Genomic DNA, 24,447 nt, shown 5'->3' with positions numbered 1-24,447 from the left:
CAAAATAGGGACAATAATTATACCTGTGCATCTACACTGAAGTAATGCTTGTGAAATCACTTAGTAAATGGTCAGGTCTATGAAAATGTTAAATGAAATTACTGATCGTGATTCTTATTGTTGGTACCACTATATTTTTTATTTAGATGTCAGAAACAATAGGTTGACATAAATAGAATATTTTAGGCTCTTCACATAGTTTTTAATGTCAATATTTAACAAAAAAACATATTTTGTAAGTAAACGGCAACAGGAGATTTTAGAGTGCTTGGCTGTCTTTTCTCCACTGCCCATTGTGACAACCCTATGAAAGTGCATCCCCACTTTGTTTTTCCTTGATTTATTCTTGGTTCCAATTGAGAGTAGAGTACCTGAGGCATTTTAGAGCCAGCACCCAGTGGTAGATCCCATCAGCTACTGCTGGGTGCATTAGAATATTCACAATCATCTAGAATGCTGCTTCTTTACTGATTTGTACCAGACACACAAAAATGATTTGGCTATACACGATCTCATAAGTTTTAAAAATCTATAAAGATAGAAAAGAATCTATTTAAAATTTTCCTCCTGAACAATTACATGAGTTTCTAGGTATGCAGTTATTATAACAATCTATAATTTATTTAAAAAGGCCTGTTCTCCAATAAATTTAGCAAAATTATTCTGAAGACTAGTAGAAATCTTGATTCTCCTGTTTAATTGACAGCTAGGCATTTATTAAAGATTTCTCAGGATGGTCGATCCATATGGTTTGGCCAGGTAAAGAAACTGATCAAAGTTTTACTCAGGATATATAGCTTGTCCTATTAAGCTTTTTAAAGATAACTTTTGAAGTCTCTTTAAATATTTTTAATCAATTTTCTGAACTTCATGTCATTTTAAGCTGTAATGAAAGCTCCATCTCAAAGATTATTCTTTGGAAGGACAGATAATAAATAAAGGATATTTTTTGCCACTTCTTTTTTTAGTAGTACAGTCAAGACTTGAAATGAAGGAATTATTTTAGTCCAAAATAATTTAAGAACTCTAAGGTGGGCATACAGTTTTATAATTGGTGACATCTTTTGCGGGATGAAAAGAAAATGGCAAAATCTAAATGAATAAATGTTTTATTAAATGTCTATGAAGCATAACATTTTATCAATGTCATGAGTTGTTAAATTTAGTATTCATAAAAATCTCATATTTGAAGATAATCTGTAGGTTACATTTTCAACAAGATTGCTGAAAAATCTGTTATCCTAATTAAATGAATAACTTACAGCCAATAATTTCAATAGCAAAGTGATAATAGTAATTAAGACCATGTTTTCCTCAGCTGAGATCATTTTAATGTGGATTGGAGTGAATTTTAATATACTTGTTAGGATACCTATGACAAGCATAAAAATTTTCCACCTAGGACATACTGAATGATCAGCAAATGTTATTTCTCTTTTTTCTCTCTATTTGAACAAATATTTTGCACTGGGGGAATAATGAGTTGATAATGTAGAAAGTGCACTCATTGGCAAATTTGTAATTATATATTCTTAAAAAATATGTTTGAGAAATCAAATGTTTGAAAAATAAACAAAATACTTGATTTTTGAATAGAGTATGGTGTTCCATCTTTAGAAAGTTATGTATTACTAGTATATTGTTGAATACAGTCCCTGCTGGTACTGCCCCCTCCTCTTAGGGTTCAGTCATCCCCATGGGTGCATGTGAACCTTTACAGTCACAAGGGGAAACAGCTGCAGAATGGATCCTGCCAGCTTCCTCCTGGGAAACAAATGTCAAACTATGGTCCTCCCTCTCACAGGACCACTGCCTCTCGATGATCCCTTCCACAGAGCCTCGATCTGAGTGTTGGGTGGCTGTCAGTCTCTAAATAACCTAGACAAGCCCACAATGTTCTGGAGCATGGCTAAGACAAAGGGGAGTGTGGGACACATATCCCACACTTGCATATGTGGAGACTCCTCAGCTGCCTTCAACAGGAGCACTGCTAGTTGCCTTCTCTCCTTATTGCCATACTCTTAGCCTGGAGTTGTGTTAGAACTGAGGAGGAAGACAGTTTGGAAGGAAAGGGAGACTGAGTGGGGTAAGAAGAAACTAACCATGGGTGATGGTAATGCGTGAACTATTAATTTGAGGTGCCCTAAATTCTAGAAATTTGCATAGGACTCTTCAGCATGGAAGAGAGAAGTAAGATTAAAAAAGACTGGATGTACTGCGGTGAACTCGGTCAGAAAGCATTTTGATTTTTTGGATTGGCTGGTACTTCTGCAAATAATAGTTTATAAATGCCACAGCCACATTGTGAAAGGCTGACCTCTTTTCCCTTGCCCAAACTCTGTGGTTTCTGTAAATCACTCTTAATTCTAGTGTGAAATTCTGAATTTGGCCTATGATGGTTTAGGGCATAGATTTATAACACAGAGAAGTATTGTGTAAATGTCAAGAACCACCTTTGTGAGTTTACAAAGAAACCACAGTAAACCATAACTGGATGGTAACAATAGCTCCTAGCCAAGTCAAATCAGCAACAAGTCCAGGTCTAGTGGGCATTTCTAAGTGTTCATATGAATTCCCAAACTGACATTCATAGTTGTTGAAATCTTACTTCAAATAGAAGAATTATTTAAAGAAAGGGCCAGATAAAAATAATCTCTATGTGACTCTACTCAATATTCTCAGTTGTTTTTGTTTGTTTGTTTGTTTTCGATAACCACAAATGGGGTATAGAAATCCCCAACATTTTCAAAACAGATCTACTTTAAATTTTTAAATGTGTCTCGTATATGTGGCATTGTGGGGATGAAGGCAATATGGTATTGCCAAAGCTGGTGCTGCTAGAGAGTTGCAGTGCTAAATACAATGACAATTATTTATACTAACTCCTATTTCTAAATGATATGTTTTAGTCACATGCAAGGTTACCATGCACTTGCAGAAATTTAGAATTACAGCCTCATAACCAATGCTTATAGGTAACTCTGAAGCAGAAATATCAAAGTCAAACATTCTCTCTGGAAAATGTTGGTTCCTTTCTTTCAAAAGTTTATTCCTAACTAATAATACTGTTTTATAAAATTTAAGGGAAAAAACTACAATTCTTAAGAAAACATCTATTATTTTCCCAGTTGAGAAAAATGAGCTGTTATAACTTAACTCATGTACCGTAATCCACCCTATATAGATGTAGCATTTAGATCAAAGTTCTACTACTGATTTTAGTCTGACATAACGTATACTATTTGTGTATTATTTGAGGCTCTTTTTATTATGAGAAAGAATGCTGCAGCACCATTGGCTTTTGGAAACATTTTATTCTCTATTGTAATACCGTAGTGCGCTAGAGGTGGAAATCCAAAATTTTCTCTATGGTATGGTGCTGGTATGAACTGTCATTGATTTGTATCTAAATCAAGCTGCAACCCTATTTAGAAAGATTATGTGAATATAGAGCAAACTAGTGGTATATTTATCCTTTTACCATAGTGATATTCTAATTAGAGTTTTCAAGGGAATGGGACTATATAGAAAAGGTCTTTCATTAGTGTTAGTTGAAGTTGAAACAGCTTCGGTTTTATAAAGAAGAAAAATTTAAAAAGCAAACTTTATTTTTACAGGAACCAAAAATAAAGGACACTACATATTAATTAAATAGCCTCATGATAGTTTATCCACAAGTAATCCTGATTTGTTTATCTAGTCATTTCTCTGCTTAAAACTCATTAACATTATTGCCACCACTGTTTATAGTTATCGTTAAATATGGTACTGAAAGGGAAGACCTTTCTTTCCTAAAATGTTTAATTACCTCTTTCAGCCTGGGAAAGGATGAGCAAAAAGATAGTGAGCTTTAGCACAGGAACAATTGAACAAAGTTTTATTTTTAGTCTGTCACTTTTCCTCAATTGTAAAATTGATCCTTTTAATCAATGCAGTGGAGAGAAAAAGAGATAATCCCATAGGGAAGCAGGGGACAGAATGATACAGTTCAGTGGGTCTTGACAGTAACAACACAATTTTGCAGTGACATAAATTCCAAGAATAGCTCTGTTCATGGTCATTTGTAAATACAAATAAAATAAGCAAACAGAATATAAATGTTTTTCCATTTTGATTTAGTCACATTGTTGGTTCTGTCTGCTATGTGGAGTAATCAAGAGTCATCTCATCAAGCATTTACTTGATAGAATTTTTTAAGCGTTGATGAGAATTACCTGTGTGAGTCTACTTAGAAAAGGTCACTAAAAACATATTGCATGTACACACTAAAAGGGGCAGCAGTATGTAAACCACTCAGAACAAAACACTCAAAAGCCATCTCCTTGATGACTATTGCAGAGTTACAGCGCAGCCTGGGCAGTGGTCCTTCCTGTGAATGTAAAAATATAAAGTCTATCTACATTTGCGGTTCAGATATATTCTGACATGTCTGGCAAATTTATTACTCCCTAACTGAAGCCACAATTCTAGACGGGGCAAAAAAATGTTTCTAAGAGCAAAAGATCACCACAGGCAACTTAGACGACTAGCAGGAGCACCAGAGTCAGGATCAGGGCTTGAGTGCTGGGCAGGAAGGGAGCGGGGAGGAGATTCTGTTGAGGAACAGCTGAGGTTTCCAGTAGAGTAAACCAGACACACTCGGCCATAACCCTTCTCAGTTCCCAGACACCATGATCTTGTGGCAAACTGAAAAGCTAGACAAGAATGGCTTCTGCTGTTGGGGCCAATGCACTTGTTGATGGTTAGACACTAGAAGAGTGTTTCCTTATTGGTCTGAGATAAAGAAAAAGAAAATGTAAATAAGAAAACTACTGACAGAGGCATCAAGTTTGGGGAAACAAAAGCCAAGGGTTCTCATGCTGGCAACCCCAGGAAGAATGAGCGGTAACATCAGTGCCTGAAGGAAGGGGAGAGTGAGGCAGCTTCAGCAGAAAGACTGCTGTGCTGACTCTGGGGTTTGGTTTATGCATGATAATCTTCTCTATGACCCCCTTTTTTTTTTTTTTTCCCGAGAGAGGTAGAAAAGACAAAGGAAGTGGGAAGGCTGAGTGTTCGGTATATGAGGGCTACTAACTAATTCAATTGCATGTGGGAACCTAGCCTTGTCTGGCACCTTCAAATTAATATTGTTTAAACACCACTTGTTGACCTGTTTCTGACCCCTTGCTATATCTTTACCTGCTACTTTGTAATCGCCCATAAGCCTGATACTGAACACAACCCCTGTGTATTAGCACTAGCTTCCTGGCTCTGTCCTTGCTTCTTAGATGGCATCTGACCCACCCCAGAGCCTGGAACCCTATTCCGGAATTCAAATTAAATTTGCCCTAGCCTTTAGATGAGTGGGTTTGTCAGACAAAATAACATGAGACAGAGATTTATGGTCAGCAGGAATGATCAAATAGGTCTATGAAGTAATTTAGGACAAATGGTTAGTGGATTATAATAGTTCTTAGTAGAAAAAGCAAGATTAATCTTGTAGAGCCATAATCACTGAAGGAAAATTGAATGGTTGTGGTTTTGACAGAGGCCTTAGAAACTTCTAAACCTAAAAGGCGATAATATAGAGTTTTTCTAGTATCTTTTTGTTCTCATCTGATTTTGCGTTCAAAGGCAGCACCTTTCGAAGAAGGTAGGAACTGAGTGGGATACTGTGAGAGATGATCATGGTATAGAAATAAAAATATTAATCTCATTTTGCAGAATCACATTTCTTAGAATGTTAGATACATTGTGGGCAGAATTAGAGGTCCTGGCATTGGTGATAGCGATAATGCAATAGTTCATGCACTATAGACTCTTTTAGACACCAATAATCAACTAACAAAGAGAAGATTGCAAGAGAAAAAAATTACTTTATATAATTCAATGACCACAGGGCACTAGTCTCTGAGAATCTGGTATATGGAGAAGCATTTGTACCAACTAGACACTCTGAGACCCCAGGGACACTCACACTGCAGCCCAGATACTCTCTTTCCCTGACTACTCCACACACGTGCTGGTGGACTGATTCTTGTGTCCTCTGGTCACTTACAGTGTGGTGGGGTCAAGCAGAGTATTCTGTTAGAACCTAGGAGATCTGGCCTCTAGCCCTGATGTATCTGTTAATATAAAACCCAAGTAAATCACTTTTTTTTCCTGGTCTTCAGTTTCCTCATTTTTTTTAAACGATGACTCACTCCTATTCTATACCTATATGATGATGCTTCTCACTTAAGCCCTTTCTATATCTTAACCAATATCTACCAAGTCCTGTTTGACTCAGTTTCCTCTTGAATCAGTACTGACCAGGCCCATTTCTGCCCTCTAAAACAGAGCAATAAAGGATGAGGAGCACTTATTTTTTCACTTATCTCCTTTTTGAGGATTATGTTTTGAACTGCAAAGTCAACAGATATTTTTTTGAGAACAAGTCCATTAGTGTTTTAATAAAATAAGATTTCTCATAACAGATGATTTAAGATTCTGCAAGGTTTAATGATCTATGCACTTAAAGTCATCATAAATGAACTGTAGAAAAAGAAAATACCTAGGAATGAATGATACAATATTGTCAGAAAACACTGTCAACTCAGACATCATACTTTAATTTAATAAGTTTAGTACTTCTATTTTTCTTGTTTTTTTTTCCTACAGCTGAATTTATGCATTTGATTAGAATATTTTCTAACACTTCAAAACCTTTTCATTCACACAATAGACTGTAAATACCTATAACACTTTATTTTTAAACTGATTCTAAGCAAATCACTTAACCTCACTGGACCTCCTTTTCCTCATCTGTAGATTGAAAAGGTTGGAATAGCTAATCTCTAAGGTGTCTTTCAGTTTGAAAATGTTATGATTTGGTGTTGCTTCTCTTTTATGGTACACAGTGAGAACAACTATTTTAGCAGCCAGGCACAATAGAAAACCTAATGATAATGGCTTCAACAGGGGCCTAATTAGGGCTTTTAGATATAAATTCCATTTATGCTAAGGTCTTTCTCAAGAGCCTTAGTTTGATGGTAGCTTTAAAGCATCTTACTAAGCTTGGGTGAATTCCAAAGCATCTTTATTGCATGGCTCCAATAGTTTTGTTTTACAATAGTCATATTAACATATTGTTGTAAGTGTAGAAAGACTTAGGCAGTGAGGAATTTTTAAAAAGGGAATGATGAATATATTTTGCATAGAGTTACGTAATTGGATAATCAGAAAGGATCCTGGAAAATTAATGCAGACTTACTGGTACAGGAACAATGTTAAAAATAAGGCAATATATGGACCTGATTCATTAATTGGAAGATTTTATATAGAGAATTTTCTAGCAGAAAATATTTGGGAACTAAATTATGAAAGTGAATTTATTTCCGAGATAAAACAGTTGTCCCCATTATTCTTACCAGATGTCATATAGAAAAATAAGCAGCAAAAAAGAAAACAAGTTTGAAAATTGTATAGATTAATGTTTTCAAAATTATATTCTGTGAACACTAGGTTTGCAAAAACCTATTGCTCAAAAAGTATTGTGTTCAAATAAATTTGGGAAACACTGGTTTAAACAAAATTAAATCATATTTCAAATACAGACTTTTTAGGAACCTTATATTCTAGTGAGTGATATATACTGTTAGTCTCCAAGAGAAGGTACAGCACACAGTATTTTTTATGAAGTTATTGATTTAAGAATTTTGATACAGATCAAAATATAACTTAATAATTATAAAGTTTGTTAGTATAAAATTTTAAATTCTGTTCTATGTTATAAATTATTGAGGTTAAAATATTTGTGTTTTGTATTATATAAATATATATGTGCGTGTGTGTGTTTGTGTTTGTGTTTGTATTTGTATATATGCACATAAACTAACAATCGTTTGGGCAAATATTTAGAACTTTTGTGATAATGCTGATTGCCTTCATAATGTTCCCAGCTGTCTTCTAGAATTACATTTTCACTGTTTTTTTCTCATCTGAGCTCAAGCTCCACTTTTTAAACCGTTTACTTAGTATCTGGACTTCACTATCTTACTTTACTATCTCACTATCTAAAACTGAATGTGACCCATCCTAAATTCTTCAGCCATTGCCCATCTTTGACTTCCTTCCACTCTCGAAATCTCCAAGACATAATGAGTACTCTTTCTTCAGTATGCCCTGTATATCTATATATCTATATCTATATATGTATACACAGACACATATATATTTGTACAGGTAACTAAAACTGCATGCTCTATGTTAGCAAATAGTACTACAATGTACTTCATCATTTATGTCAGAAATTTGGGGACCGTTCTTCTCACTTATTATCACCAAATAATTACTAAGTCCTGTTAATTTTACCTTTTAAGCATTTCTTGAATCCATCCCATTTTTTCCATCTCAGCTGCCAAGTTTAAGTTACTGACCTCCTTTCTATTCACTATCGTAACAGCTTTCTAATCATCTCTCCAAATGTACTTTTCAAGTTTTTTTCTTATTATCACATCAATAAACATTTAAAACACAAATGTAATCATACTTCTTCATCACTCAGTGTCCTCTAATTGCTTCTTTCTTAAAGAAAAATACCAAAATCCTTAAAATGATGTTTAGCACTCTAGATTTTTCTGTTGCTGAACTCTCTTTTTATTTTTAAAATCAACTTTATTGAGATGTAATTAACATACAATAAAAATGCAGCCATTTAAACACATATTTTGCTAAGTTTTGACACATTTATGTACTATGTAATCAGGATATAGAACATTTCCTTCACCCCAGAAAGTTCTCCAAACCTAATGGCATACCAAATTACCCACCAACATCACTCATACATCTGTTTTTAGTTTAAACACTGTTTCTCCAGTCATTTAGAAGTGTGCTTGGCTATGCAGCTGTGTAATAAATATTAGTTACTATTTTAATGAATAGTAAGTTGTCTAAAAATAAGATTTTTCTGTAACAAAATCATAGAAAAATATGTAACAAATTACAGTTCTGGCCAGTTTTCAAAAAGTATCAATACAAAGTGAGATAGTTTTGAAGAAGATATATTGTTGATTTTAACAATTTCCTGAAACTAGAAGGAAAAACTCATTTTTCTTTAGTTTTTTGTTGGTCAGTTGGTTTCCTAAGATGCCATCAAAGGTAGAATTTAGGGAAAAAAATAACCAATTAGATCATCTGACATATGAAATATTCTATAGTTGTAGGAGTGCCCTGACTGTTGCCATTACTGCTCCACCAAATAAGTCTATCTTTATTCAGCTACTGAATTGTTACAAGGATAGAGAGAAGAGAAAGAGGAAGTAATTGTTTTGCTGGGGGTTATCTATTACTCTTTAATATCACACACGTTATTGAGATTAGATGTCTTCTTTCTTTAAATGACCTATGAGGTCACTATGAGCACTGTGTTGACCAGAACACAGTGAATCCATTTTGCCAAAGCCACGTGGACCTAAGCTTGTTCTCTAATTAAATAGCAATCATTATTTCGGTAATGTTTTCTTGGTGAGGCATCCCTTTTGTCAGTAATGAATCATAAAGCTCAAGATGAAGGAGTAACTAGTGAACCAGTGTGGTTCTATTAATAGGAAAGTAAAATAAACTCATTTTAACTAGAATTTGAGTTTAAACTTTGCAAATAATAATTTAAATAATTTTCTTTCCAGAGGAAACCTAAAGAAGATTCATATAATAACACTGGCTAAGATGCCACAATTTGTTTCAACTTAACAAAAATTAAGAGACGTTGGTAGTGTTTATTTTAATGGCTTAATTGAATTTTATTCATGAGTCCCCAGAACTGAGTAGCCTGGAAACAGTAATTTGTTTGTTAAAATGTTAAAGAGTTAAGACATTTATTGTTTTACATAATCCTCTTTGAGATGAAAATAAAAAGTATGTTGTTTTAATCATAAGTTGTGCTATATTTTACTATGAATATGATATTGCACCAACTGTATAGTATCATCAATATTGTTGGTTATACTCATCTTACCTGACTTTGCATCTTTGTTTTTTTCCAAATATTAAATGCATTTGTAAACCATATAGATCAGTTATTTCAGTTGCTTGAAGAAAGTTAGTTGAGCTGCTATTTAATCACTGATTTATATTTCATAATCTCTCATGTGCCTGCTGACATTTTTTCACAGTGCTATACTGGCATAATTTGTTTAGTGAGCATGCTCTAGTTGGACTAAGAGGGAAAGAAAAAATACTGCAGGTACTTCTGGAGAATTTCTTATAAAGCAAATCATACTTGATTACTACAAAGGAATTAGACTGAGGCTTGTGTTGCCAAAGGGCATTAAGGAACTCAAATTATGTAATTTAAAGTTTATGCTGATCACATTAACCAGAGCATGAAATGATCCATACTAAAAATGAAAATTTATATTTTTAAAAAGGCTGTCAAATTGAAAGATGCATAACAGGTTTTCTCTGCAGTAGAGTTTTTGACATAGAACATCAAAGTCAGTTATGTTATTTTTTCTGTAAATATAATTTCCTTCTGGAAATGCAGCAATTGCAAAGCTCTGATTTGTCTAAAAAAATGTATCAATTGGTTTATTATAGAATTGTAGAAAGGGAAGTAAAAAGAAAATTAAAGACCTTGTCCAGCTCACTTACTACTCTCAGGCAGGGAAACTTATAGCCACAGCACTTTTTGGATTATTTTTTCTATTAATAAAAATTTTCTCCATTACAAAAATGTTCAAGTTTGAACATTTGAAATTTTGGAAAATACAGAAATACCCACTCCATGTAAACACATACAACTGAAAACCATTTAAAATTCAATTACTTAAATAATAGAATTTTTTATTCTATTTTTTATTTGATTTGCAGCCAGTGTTTTTCAACATATTGGAATCCCATACATGCCTTTTTATAACTTTCCTTTTAAACTCAATATCTTCTTAAAATTTCCTGACATCTTTAAAAAACTGGTATTGAAATAATTTCAGATTCCCATAAAAGTGTAAAAATAGTACATCTTCTTTGTATCCTGTACCTTGGTCTCTCCAATGATAACATTTTGTAGACATGAAGTACAATGATTAAAAGTGGGAAATTGACATTGGTACAATATTGTTGACTTAAGACTTCATTTGGATTTTGCCAGTTTTTATAAGCATTCATGTGTGGGGGGTGTGTGTGTGTGTGTATCTGTGAAATTTTATCTTTAGTGTAGCTTTAATTTGTATTTCTTTTATGGTGAATTGAGTTAAATATCTTTTTATAAGGTTAAGCATTTATGCATCATTTTTACATTTTTTTATGTGTCTGTTTATGTCTTTTGCCCATTTTTCTAGTTTCAGATTTTTTTCTCAAACTTTAAGAGTTATTTAAATATTAGGGATATGATCTCTTTATTTGTAATATATGTTGCAAGTATTTTCTCCAGTCAATTATCTTTTGACTTTTCTTGTTTTTTTTTTTTCTTTTTAAAGTAATGGTTAAATCAAAATATAGTTCACATACCTACAATTCATACATCTAAAGTGCACACTTTATTGTTTTTTAGTATATTCAGAGTTGTACAACCGCAATTAATTTTAGAATATTTATTATCACCTCACCCTAAACAATCTCATAGTTTTTAGAAGTCACTCTCAATTTCCTTCCCAAACTCGCCAGCCTTAGTCAACCACCAACCTACTGTCACTGAAGATTTGCTTATTCTGGGGATTTCTCATTGAATCTTTAATTAGTCCTATACAATATGACATTTAAAAAATGGCTATACAGTATTCCATGCTGGTAATGCTTCGATATTTATTTAAGCAACTAGTGATTATTAAATATTTAGGTCGTATCCATATTTTCACATTATTAATGATACATTTGCTTAACAGCCTAATGAATTTCTGTTTATATCTTAAAAACAAATTTTTAAAGATCAAATTGGTTAAAGCATAGGCACATTTTTTCACATTTTGCTGAAAAACTTTGAAAGATGTTCCCAATTCGAACTCTCCTCAATAGTGGATGATAATCTTTGAGCTTTTACCAAAAACTAGAATTAGACATTTAAAGAAATAGAATTTAAAACGTGTTTCTAATTCTGATTAACAGGGATTCTAAACTTTCCTTCCTTACATTTCCCGAATGTTTATAGTTTTCTTATGATAGTCTATTCATTTCTGGTCTTTGCCCATTTAAAGTTGAAATGATTGTTTCGCATTGATTTCTAACAGCTCTTCATTTGTAAAATAACAAATTTTATGTCATGTATAATGTCAATTTTCCTCTCCACTAGTTATCTATCTTTCAATTTTGTTGTTTGCTCTTTTTGTTATATAGAGCTTAAAACATGTATAACCATCTTTATCAATCTTTTGTGCTTTAATCTTAAATAAAAAGTTTTTCTAATTCTCTTATTTCCTTTTACCCATGAATACATATGGAATTAACTGACTTAGCATGAATATTAAGTGAGACACTGTTTTCCCAGTTAATTAACTAATTCTGACATGTTCATTCTGAAGAAGGTGATGGCCAAACGTTTTAGCCTGAATGGTACTATTTCTGATCAGAAAACACATCAGTGAAAATTGTATACTCCCATCCAATACAGACATTTATCTTATACATTATTTCTGTTTAAAGTTATTTAAATCAGTACATCAGTAAACATTTACTAATTTAGGATCTCATATATTAACCATCATTTTTTTTTTCACCTCAGGAAACACACCTAAAAGTTTTTTAAAGATTCAGGCAACTAGCACACTTTTCCACTCAAAGTAATTTCAATGTAATTTAAAATTGATTTGAAGGTCTATTTGGAAGATGAGCATAGCTTTTTCTTAAGTTCTATGGAGAAATCAAAGAGCTTTGGATCTACACTAAATATTCTCTTTCTAGAACCAAGAAAAAGCAGGAATTGATTTTTGTTTATTTGTTTGTTTACTTTCTCTGTTGCAGGTCTATCATTAGATCACAAATAATCTTGGTCCCACCAAAAAAAAAAAAAAATCAGGAAAGATTATTACTAACAATAATGATTGTCTGATGGTTTCTAAATTAGTCATCTCAAGTGTTAATTATTGCTCTTTGATATCACCCTTAAACTGAACCCAGTCTGACTTCCCCAACCCCCCTGCACTTTCACCCTGGAGGGAAAGCAAAGCAAAGCAAAACAATGTGAGAAAGAAATCAATCTTCTCCTACCATGTTGCCCTTAGGAACAGAAATGGTAGCCAGACTGGAGAAGCAGAGTTGCTCTTCATCTGGTCTAGTCATTTCTTTTCTTTTCCTTTTTTTTTTTTCTTCTTAAATGTGTATTTTATTGTAATAACATTTAACATGGGATCTACCCTCTTAACACAATCGTAAACTCTGAGGCTTTTAGGTTGAACTGTTGTTAGTTTGAAAATATAGCCATATTATTAGTATAGTGAAGCCAGGCTAATTTGAATGATCTATTTAGTGCTAAATTGATATTTTTACCCAATGCTTTTATTTTTTAACCTGATATGAATTTATACTTGGGTAATGCAAATTTGAAAATTTTAAATTCCTGTTCTTTTCGTTATTTCAATTTGACTTTCTTTTGCTCTCCTATCTTCCTCTATTTTTTAAATATTGGTGAAGTTAGATGAATCAGTTTAAAAGATTACAAAGAAAAATGTTTTCCTCTATAATTAGAACTATCTAACTTTTCTAACTTCAGTGCAGTCTTACCTTTCCTTTATAAATTGTAGGATTTTGAGGAAATTATTTAACTTTTCTGATTTTATTTTCCTTATCAATAAAATGGGTTGAAAATAGGTTGTCTTTTAAGGTGGTAGTGAAGACTAACTGAGGTACTTCAGTTAAATTATAAAAAAAAAAAAAAAAAAAAATTAAGTGATTACATGTGCCTGGCCTGTTTCTAGGGTATTATAATACTAAGAGGAAGAAGGTAGGTACTCAGCCTTCAAGAAATGTTAAGGCCAATAAAGAATATGGAAACTTAGAGTCTGAGTGTTTAAAAAAGACTGGTTCTAGAAAGGTATTATAGATTTTTTTTCATTATTTCTGCTAATAATATGAGAAAAAATCCACCGCCATTCTATTTGAATGTTTGTTTCATCTTTAACTTAATTGAGAGCCTTAATTCTATTGACCTAGTGTGAGAAGGCCAAACTTCTCAAATTGTCTGTGCTATTTGTAAAACAAAAACCAAAAAGAAAAAAGTTTGAGAATAATTGATTTTGTATTTGTGAATCCTAATTAGGAAAAAGAGGAAAATGAGAACCAGAGATCTGAAGTGATATTCTCAGTGTTTTAGTGATAAGAACAGGGCTAGAGCCAGGTTCCTAGTTTATTTTTTGTACTATTAGACATTTCCACACTTATGCCAAAATCACTGATTTTGTTTTTCACTCAGAAACACTATTGAGAAAACAAGATTAGATATTTTTAGGTAAATGATACAATTTAAAAATTTTTCAGATAAAGAGTTCTTCACCAAGAATGGGGCTAGTTTTCATATCTATTTGGGTTTTTATACATACCAGTGAACTCTAGCCTTTTAAAGTATAGATTTGAATGAGAGGCTATAATCAGAAATAGTTTGTCCTCCAGAAATTAAAGATACCTTTAGAGTAAGTGGCAGTTGTATGTGGAAAAGAAATATTTTTTTTAAGAAAAATTGTGTAAAAAAGCATCTTTATAAATAACTATTGTTTTAACCAAATGCAATTGTAAGAACACAAAATAGGCTGTATTATGAATTATTTTTTAATCGTGGCTAGTACAGATATTATATCTCCAAAATTTAGCTAAAACCTAGAATTATATATTTAGACAATAAATCAACTACACAAAACTCAGTGTTTCATAATTCCAGTATTGTCTATACGAGGAAAATGAACTAGTTCTTTCTAATTGATTAAAAAAACTAGTTTTTCTTATTTTAATTCCAATAATTTTAAGAGTGCAGAATAAGATACATGACAATGGAGTTAGAGAAATACAGTTTTTTTTTTTTAAATAACAATCCCTTGTTGACATTTACGTTATAATAGTTTATAAATTCTCTCGACTGGAGTCATAGTATTAAAGGGTTTTACATTTGTCAAAAGTTATTGACGTGTACACTTAAAATGTGTGCTTTTATTGTACATAAATTATACCTTAAGTAGATTTAACGAAACATTCAGTTGAAACTTGATTGATGTCACATGCTGTTTATCAAACAGATTTCTCATTCAGTCTTTTAGCTCCTTATATTTTGGTTACTAGAAATGTAGCCCATGGGAGATGAATACAAATAACAAATTATTAATAAAAGAGATGATGAAATACTTACTTGCAAAATGTTTTAGAACAATATATAATAAAATTTTGACATCTATGGACTGCCCCAGCTCTCTATGGAGTTCAGCAGCAGCATTTTGTATGGGGTGCTACTCAGCTAGGGGTCCATATGCGGTATTCTGGGTTCTCACTGTAACTGGAAGGAAAACTTTCACAATATCCAGAACACTTGATGTCCTACAAATAAAGGAGGGGAGGATGTCTTCAAATTTCTTGCAGTAGGAACTGATTTAGTTGGCACCAACCTTGACTTCCAATTAGAACAGTCCATCTATAAAAAGAAAAGTGCTGGCATCTACATCAAATCTGAAGAGAACTTAGGAGATGTTTCAGCTGGCAGCTCATGCCATTGTTGCCATTGAATACCTGGCTGATGTCAATATCATATCCTCCAGGAATACCAACCAGCAAGTCATACAGAAGTTTGCTGCTGCCAATAGAACTATTTTTAATGCTGGCTGCTTCACCCCTGGAAATTTCGCTAACCAGATCCAGGCAGATTTCTGGGAGCTCTGACTTCTCATGGTGACTGATCCCAGGGCTGACCACCAGCCTCTCTCTGAGGCTTCTGTGTAACCTGCTTACTGTTGCTTGGTGTAACACACTCTTCTCTGCACTATTAGGACATTGCGAAAATCCCATGCTGTAACAAGGGAGCTCACTCAGCGGGTCTGAGGTGGTGGATGCTGGCCCAGGAAGTTCTATGCATGTGTGGTGCCATCTCCTATGAGTACCTGTGGGAGGTTATGCCTGATCACTACTTCTACAGAGACCCTGCAGAGTTTGAAAAGGAAGAACTGGCTGCTGCTGAAAATGCTATGACGAAGGAGGAATTTCAGAGTGGATGGACTACTCCAGCTCCCAAATTTACTGCTACTCAACCTGAGGTCCCAGACTGGTCTGAAGGCACTCAGGTGCCCTTTTGCCTACCCAACAGTTTCTACTGAAGACTAGTTCGCAGCTCCCACTGATCAGGCCACTGAATTGGCAGGAGCAACCACTGAGTAGTCTTTAACTGGTTCTTCCACAGACTCTTAAACAGAAAATGGAGATAATGTTGAAAGAAAAGAAAGTCTCTGAAAAAAAAAAAAAAGGAAATAATGCACTAATAGAAAAGATACCCCTCACCGTACTCTCGCTCCTGAACAGAACCACAGTATTCATTCATTTTAATCAGTTGATTTTTATATTACTTTAAAATTGGAGATGTCCGGCAGCTACATCTTCATACCACTAGTTCTCATATGTGCCTCCTCATGCAAGATTTTTGAATCCTAGAAGATTTGATCCTATTCTAAGACAAAGGTAATGAAGACTGGGCATAGAGCTTTTTATTCCTGCTCTAAAACAAGAAAGCTTTTACAAAACGCCAGGACTATTACTAAATGGACAAAGAATCTATCTGAAGGAGGCTGTCACCGTGGAAGAGATGAAAATGTAAGCTTTGAAATTGTAAGCAGTTTAAATAATAAAAGTCTATAAAAGGCTACGCGTTCAAAGTGAAATAAAAAAGTGAAAATAAAATGTGCAATGGGAAAGTTGTAATGTCAAAAAAGGTTAACTTTGATAGTAGATGTTTGGTTTTTATTGATTTTAATAAGTAGAATGGAATGCATATATACATGTATTATACATATACATATAATTATATACCAGCAGTTTATCAAATAACATCATTTCATTCAATGGATTTGTTATAACTTTGATGAGATGCCATACAAACTTACCTATTGTTTATATCAGTTAGCCTGTGGTAAAAATTTTTTTTGCTATATATTTTTTCCTTAAGTCACAGAACCTATTAACATTAAGTGAAGACTTACTGTATTTGTATAGTGATTACTGATAAGCAAGATGACAACTTATGCCTGAAAGGGGAAGCAAATACAAATTTTTTGAGTTTATTTTTTCCTGCATATGCAGAGTATCTATGCGTGTGTGTCTGTCTAATCTGTATAAGAAAGAGTGAAGAAGACTAATTTTGAGTGAGCCAAATATTCTCTGTAAAGGTAGGAATTCCGCCAAGAACTCTGAAAGAGTGGACATTATAGCAGATGCTTATTTACCAAATAACTCCAGCACATGATAATTACGTAGAAAGATTGTCCATCAGTTGATCAACTCTGGTGGTCATACGCATTAACTAATTAATATCTTGTTTCAGGATGATAATTTAGCCGAATGTTCCAAAGGGAAGAATTACTGGGTCAGATTTGAACATTTATTTTCTAGTAGATAAAATGGTTCAGTGAGCACTCTAATGATTTTAAATTATAGATAAAGGCAACAGAAGGTTTTAAGCATAATAAAAGACTTGTGTAGGTGACTGTACAAGGATGATCACATAGGCAGTAATAACCATTTAAATAGTAAATAACACATCTTTTCTGGAAATGATGTAAAAGGATTGGAATTGTTCTATGATGAAACAAATTAAATCATCTGAGTTCTGCAAAGAATCACTAGGTCCTTAAACTAGAACCAGCAATGGTATTTAATCTGAGGTAGAATTCTATTTTTGAAGTGAATAGAATTATTTTTATTCTAGAAAGTTTTAAAAATATCTAGTTCAAATAATGACCCTCAAGAGAGTAGAAGACTAGAAATCATACTAAGATGAATGAATGAATAAAACACATACACAAATAATTAAATTGCTGATCAGCACCCTAATGAACACCTGAGGGAGACCCTCTGAAGCTTTCCAGGGCTGTTTCTTTGTTTACTCTTCTTTCCTGTGAGCACTGAGCAACTTGGATTCACAGTCTCCTCAACTTACAGTCCATCAGCCCTGCCTCATTTCCGCTCTTTGTGCCATGACCTGGAAGCTCTCTCAAAGGAATGAATTGGGGCACTCGTAGGGTTGGCTTCGTTTGTTTCTTGTCTGTCAGGGATCAGTGCTTTCTGTTGGCTGATGTCCAGTGTTTTTGAAAACTTTTGATTCATATCGTTTGCAATTTTTTTGGTCCTTGCAGGGGTGAAGATAAAACCTTTTCTTGTTAGTCCATCTTGTCTAGACGCAAGAGAGCCCATGCCTGTTTAATATTTTGTGTGACTAAATGAGAAGTACACAAAAAGCATTTCTGTTGCATTCTGAAATATGATTGTCTTAAGAAAAAACACATGTCTATTTGAGTTGAGAATTGAACGACCCCCTTCTTTTCATGGAACACAATTTTTACTTGAAAGATTAACTGATAAATTGTTTATTTTAATACTCGGGTATTTGGCATATATTTACTTAAAAATGAAAGAAGTGATCTGGTCATTTCAAAGGAAGTCAACTGATATTTGTCACCATTAGAAAAATTCGGGCTTTCAGGACAAAATTAGAATTTTGTAAAACTTATGACAGCTACTGTGAGTGTGAGTGCCTCTTATTCCTTGTAGACTTTTTTGTTAAAGATAGTGGTGATATTAACAAATATATTTTGTTTAATAAAATATGTTAATGTATGAAATAACTGCATAATGCAGTGAACCAACATGTTTCAAGTGATCAATGGTAGAAAATCATGCAAGAGTTAAAGACCATTTAAAGTGAAAAGTAGACCATTTAATGTAACAGTATATAACAATGCTCATTGATTTGGTTTCAGGTTGCATATTACAATGAAGCTTTAATAAACTACCACTTGTTGAGTTTTGGTGTAGTACCAAGAATATCCAAAGATTTCTGAAAATCTATTAAAATACTCTTATTTCCAACTACATATCTTAATGAGTTTGGATTTTTTTCAGATATTATAACCAAAAGAACATAGTGTAGCAGATTGAATTCAGAAGCAAATTTGAGAATCTACCTGTCTTCTGTGAAGCCAGGCATTAAAAGGATATGCAAAAATGTAAAATAACACTACTCTTTTCATTAATTTCTTGGGATAAAATAGTCATTTTCTACTAAAATATTTATTTTAACATATAATGCATTTATTATTGCTTATGTAAATATAAACATTTAATTTTTTCAATTTTAATTTCTGTCATGGTATTTATTGATAAATAAAACCAATTTAAACAAAACCTCTTTAGAATTCTAAATAAAGGGATTCAGATACCAGAAAGTTGGAGAACTGGTTCTCTAATCATTGTAATATTAGAGATATAGCTAACATTTTTCAAGCACTTACTGTGTGCCTGTTGTTATCCAAGCTCTGTGAACATACTCTTGGCTCATTTAATTTTCACAAGAAGACAATACAATAAATGTTATGATAACTTTCTTTTTATAGATGTAGAAAATGAGGCACAATTTTCCTAAAGTCACATAGCAATTAAATGTGAAATGTTGGAATTTGGACACAGGGAGTATGGCTCATAGTCTGCATTGTGAAACATCTTTTCTATATTTCTGAGCTATATCTTGTCTAAATTTTACAATGGTTTCTATATTTAAAAGAAATTTTTTAGAAATGTTTTAAATCAAATATCTATATTGTTTGACTAAGATTGTAAATGTGAATATAATCTAATTTGTCAAATTCACAAGTTTTTATTTTTGTATGAGAAGTGAGTAAACATTGAGGGGTATTGATTGCTTAATGTTTAAACAATGATAATGGTTTATTGGAGTTTTAAGACTAATATGTTGAATATTAAATCAAGTAGAGGGAGTAGTGAGTGTTCTTCACACATAAAAGCTGAAGTACTGAGGAAGTGTACAGTCTAGATACCAGACATAATTGTAAAAAATGATAAATCACATAAAAGCCTTGAACTATACTTGAATTCAGCATATAACAACCCTGTGATTTGCACATCTTTTTTATTTGAGGATGATGATAGTGCTTGACAGTGACAGGAGAAGTACTAAAGACTCTCGGATACTTTAGCAATTATAGGCAAGGGTCATTCTATTCATTTGCTAATTATGGATTAGTTAAGATTTATAAGCTTTGGGTATCACTTGAATTAGACTTGCTTATAAAACTAAGACGAAGAAAATCAAATTAATATTTTCAGCAAATCAGATGAATTCTTTATTCTTAAGAGATTTATGAAGAAGTATTTAGAAGTGAAATACCATGATGTTTACAACTTTTCAAATGATAGAGCAAATCAAACAAAAACAAAATTTGTGTGTGTGTGTGTGTGTGTGTGTGTGTGTGTGTGGAGAAAGTATAGATGACTAAATGCTACCATTGATGAATCTAGATGGAGAGTATATGGATGCTTTTTGTAGTATCATTTCAATATACTTTATATGTAAAATTTTTCACAGTGAAGTTTGAGGATGGGAGACAGGACTCTGAAAAATAGGATTAAAAACAAAGGCAAATGTAGATTTTGAATTTTGTTTGCTTGTGTTGTCAACAATTTTGAGAATTCATTATGTATTCAAGGCTAGGCTGAGACACATAGGACCCCCCTGTCAGTGTTTTTTTAACATTTTATATTTGGAAGAGCATTGAAAGTAATTTTCTATAAATAAAAAGTATATTTATTTGTTAAGCTTGAAATAGGTATTTGCTACCTATACTAAGGAGATGCTAATATTGTCTTTCATTTTACATTTTCAGCCACTCCTACTTTAGTCAATAACTATAGTAGTAAGAGCAGGGATTCACATTACTTAGGTTCTGACATTGTAAACCCTTGGGCAAGCCATTTAAACTCTAGATGTCTGTTTCCTAATCTGTAAAACTGAGATAGTAACGGAAGTTACCTCTTAAGAAACTTGTGATAAGCCTGTAATACATATTAGCTGTTTTTGTTATAATAACCAAATAGTGTTAGGCAGTCACTAATATAACTTAAGTAGAGCTGCAAGTATTATAAATAGAACCAGACCTTGCACTCCTTGGGTTCAATATTTCACTTAAGTGTAACTAGACTCTGCACAATTGCAGTTTAAATGTTCAATTAACTGTCCCTTCTGCCTTCAATGGCTGATAGTTAGGTTATTTTAAAGTTGTCATTTTAACTGTCAACTTTCTTGTTAGCCTTAAAAAAAAGTTAATTACTGGAGGCATGGCTCGTCTTCAGTCTTTTTTATTGGGGGTTGGCAGGACTGGGTCCAGTTTATGTTTGCTTGTTATTTAAGGAGCTTTTTAGAAAAACCTAAGTTCCTAGCATCAAATTTCTAATCAGTTTTAGTAATAGGGTCCCTAAACCAAGCTGAACATCTCATTCCCTGAAAGCTATCAGCATGTCTGCCCTTAGCCTCAAGGAAAAATGCTGAAATAATTAGATCCATCAATAAGGCTAGTTACAATACTAGATCCAGGACAGTTGGGTCATCTTGGTGTGATTATGCAACAGTTGAAATAGAGAGAGTGGGGAAGGACATTCTTTGGAGTACTGCAAAGTGGGAATTGAATCCTTCAGTGGCTACTTTAGCAGCTTGACCTGGGGCAGGTTCTTCATCCCTTGCACACCTTATTTCTTCATCTGAAAATAAAAATAGACATAATAATCACCACTTTATTGGATAGTCACGAGGATTAAATTAAATAATCTATACATAGCACATAGCATATAATGAGCATTTAACATATATCTTCTTATACTAAAACTATTTTTAGTTTGGCTACTTGGATCTTAGCCATTTTCCATTAGGCAAGAGTTCTCAAGCCATTTATCCTCAAGATTTTTGTAAGTGCTGGTTCCTGTGTTGGCTTTTCTTAGTGAATGACACACATTTTTGGTGATCCTATCAATAAGTATAATACAAATTAATATTCACATAGGAGATGTATTTTAAAAAATATTACTACAGACTAGAACTGGCACAATATATTCCCGTAGCCTTCCACAGACACAGAGGTGTTTTCCCTGCCCCATTCATGGCAAAGCTATGCTCAGGCCCTCCTGCCAGTAGTCAGCTGTTCATCTAAAGTATTTCCTTCCTAAAGATTATTGACATTGTTAATCTGATTGTTTGGCAATTTATTCTCTCCTATTGTTGGGTTCTCTGCTAATGAATATTCCCTATCTGGGTAAATATATTCTAATTGGAACTTTTTATGAAAGAATAATAATACATTTTTTTACAACAAATATTTATAAAATAATAACCTTGTATTTTACTTTCATAATGGCACCACATAATCTTATTAGTTTTAAAAATGTTATCCTTAGGACTAATTCCCTTTAGAAATGGAAATATTCGTAATTATGTGTCAGAATTGATCAGACTCACCAGAATTCCTAAAATATTTAACTCAGTTCTATTTGATGGGCATTAACTCCTTTCCATCAAATTAAATTAACTTCCTAGGATAATTTTAAACCGAAATGAGACTGACATGAATAAATTAACTAAGAAGTTACTGGATTGGACAGAGGGAGAACCAAGAATTAGTGTTGTTATCCTAGACAGAAAAGAGCTGAGGGAGTTCATCATCACCAAACCGGTATCACAAGAAATGCTAAAGGGACTTCTTTAAGAAGAAGAAAAGAATTTAAAAATATGAATAAGAAAATATTGCAAAGGAAAAAATTCTCACTGACAAATGCAAAATACATAATAAAAGCAGTCAATTAACCAACACAAAAACTAGTACAAATGTTAAAAGGCCAAAGGAAGAAGATCATGTGTATTGATAACAGTAAATTAAGAGAGATGCATATATACACACACAGAAAAGAAGTTAAAAATAATGACAAAAACATGAACATGAAGGGAGGCAGTAAAAACAAGTGATTTTAGAATTTGTCCAAACTTAAGAAACCATCAACCTAAAATAGATTGCTATAAACATAGCTTATTGTACATGAAGCACATGGGAACCACAAACCAAAGATCTATGAGAGAGAGAGAGACAATAAATAAATAGAAATCCAAATATAACACTACAGAAAATTATCAACATAGAAGACAGCAAGAGAATAAGAAACAGAGATGAACTATAAAAACAATCAGAAAACAATAAAATGGCAATAACTACATACCTATCAATAATTATTTTAAATTTAAATAGATTAAATGTTCCAATCAAAAGACAAATGGACAAAGAAGAGGTACATATATACAATAGAATATTACTCGTCCTAAAAGAGAAGTCTTACCATTTGCAACAACATGGATGGACCTAGAGGGTATTAAGCAGAATGAAATAAGTCAGAAAACAACAAATACCATATATTTCCCTTATATATGGAAGTTAAACAACAAATGAGCAAATAAAAGAAACTTATAGATACAGAGAACAAACTGATGGTTGCCAGATGGGAGGGCAGTTGGGCTAGGTGAAAAACAGAAGGGATTAAAAAGTATAAATTGGCAGTTACAAAATAGTCATGGGGATATAAAGTACAGCTTACAATATTATAATACTGTAATAATTATGTATGGTGTCGGGTTGGTGCAAGACTTATTGCGGGGATCACTTTGTAAGTTATATAAATGTCTAACCACTGTGCTGTATACTGAAAACATAATATTGAATGTCAACCATAATTGAAGAAAAATTAGTATGTTATAGTTGCGTTTGGAAAAGTAGGGGAAAGTGGTATGTGATATGATGAAAAATTTTCTTAGTCAGAAAACAGCTTCAGGTAAACATGGGTCTATAAACAAAATAGGCTCAAATAAAATGGCTTGAGATTAAAATATTTTCACATTAGTCCTTCAAGAAATTATTGAAACTGAAAGGGCTTTTGGGAACCCCCTGAACTTGCAATTGGTGTCAGAAGTTAGGGCAGCATTGGGGACTGTGCTCTCATAGTTTGACTAACTCTGGGCATTCTTAATAAACATTATAAGCATTGTTAATCCTGAAATGCCTTCTGAATTTTCTCAGCCTGAATTATATTTAGGAGTTTTACTGTTATTTGGGGCATGTTCTATTTTTTAGGAAAAGATCCTCAAACACTCAAGTTATTAGGATATTTATTGATTGCCTACTATGTATTTTTAGCTAATATATATTATTATTCCAGATATTTAATCAATAGGGATATGTCATAGTTTCAGCCATGCTCTGCATTCTGATTAGACTATACAATATAAATAATATACTTTGTCATTAAGTGATACAATACAAATATTTGGGCAGAACAGTCATATCCTATTCCAAATCCATCTCAATTTTAATATTTTTAATATGAACCAAATTTGGAGTTTTTCTCTGTTTGATTTTTCCTAAGGTTGTCTGAATGACCTGAGAATTGGAAGACTATTTTGTTGTGTCCTCATCAATGGTACAAATGAATTGA

The 24,447-nt window shown here is 32.9% G+C and overlaps 1 protein-coding gene and 1 pseudogene across 1 annotated transcript in view; both read left to right on the top strand.

The window, feature by feature from the left end:
- The window catches only part of ZNF804B (zinc finger protein 804B), a 499,834-nt gene that overhangs the window by 69,213 nt on the left and 406,174 nt on the right, over window positions 1-24,447 (top strand). The window lies entirely within an intron of this gene.
- LOC111741960 lies at window positions 15,325-16,296 on the top strand (annotated as a pseudogene).

The sequence above is a fragment of the Pteropus vampyrus genome, unplaced genomic scaffold, assembly GCF_000151845.1.
Source record: "Pteropus vampyrus isolate Shadow unplaced genomic scaffold, Pvam_2.0 Scaffold4, whole genome shotgun sequence".
Taxonomy (NCBI): domain Eukaryota; kingdom Metazoa; phylum Chordata; class Mammalia; order Chiroptera; family Pteropodidae; genus Pteropus; species Pteropus vampyrus.
Note: the sequence above shows the minus strand (reverse complement) of the source record. Positions and strands in the feature narration are given on the sequence as shown.